The sequence below is a fragment of the Bison bison genome, unplaced genomic scaffold (assembly GCF_000754665.1).
Source record: "Bison bison bison isolate TAMUID 2011002044 unplaced genomic scaffold, Bison_UMD1.0 scf7180017864485, whole genome shotgun sequence".
NCBI lineage: Eukaryota > Metazoa > Chordata > Mammalia > Artiodactyla > Bovidae > Bison > Bison bison.
The window spans coordinates 521,712-522,382 of record NW_011495045.1 but is presented as its reverse complement, the minus strand read 5'-3'; the positions used below and the strand labels follow the sequence as shown (position 1 = coordinate 522,382).

General features: G+C 66.5%; 1 protein-coding gene across 3 annotated transcripts in view; it reads right to left on the bottom strand.

The window, feature by feature from the left end:
- Positions 1-352, bottom strand: part of ELMOD1 (ELMO/CED-12 domain containing 1) — an 86,590-nt gene extending 86,238 nt beyond the window's left edge. For all 3 annotated transcript variants that reach the window (XM_010862825.1, XM_010862826.1, XM_010862824.1), the window contains exon 1: positions 145-352. The gene's annotated coding sequence lies outside the window, so the exon portion shown is untranslated. The remainder of the gene's footprint in view (positions 1-144) is intronic.
- Between the last annotated feature and the right edge of the window lie 319 nt (positions 353-671).

The window sequence follows — 671 nt, the reverse complement described above, 5'->3', positions numbered from 1 at the left end:
CCCCCGCAGCATTCCTGCTGCGCCCCACACGCCGCACAGCTCGCGCGATGCCTCGCGTCCTCGCCGCCACCTCGCTCCTCTTCAAGGGCATTCGCGCCTCTCCTCTCCGCTCCCGGTGGGTCGCCCCAGGACGCCGCTACTCACGTGAACTCGGCGGCCGCAAAAGCTCAGCAGGTCCCGGCGTGCGGCAGTCGGGTCTCCATCTCTGCTCTCCCAAGCGCTCCGGCTGCGCGCTCCGCCCGGCGCTGGACGAGGTCGGTCCCAGCGCGGAGCCTGGACCAGGGCTGCCGCACTAGCTGCGGACGCGGGCGGGGCGGGGGCAGGGCCGGAATTTGGGTCGCTAGGAGCTGAGCAAGCTGGGATGGGCCCCAGGCGGCGGGCGGCGAGCAGGCAACCGAGAGCAGCCCCGGGTAGGGCGTGCGGAGGTTTCCCTGGAAGCACAACCCGGAAAGCCACTGAGCATGCCCAGTCGCGGAGGAGGGAGCGCGGGCGTCTGGAGGGGAAGGGTTAAATCTGCAGACCTGGCTGCTTGGGCAGAAAGCAAGGAGTACAGGCTGGAAGATGGTGAACCTCAGGAGACTTGTCTATGGGGCTCCTAAAGAATCCTGGAATAAGAAGGCAAGATGTATTCCTTGCTCCCTTCTCGGAGAATTGTTCAGAGCGCCAAGTTT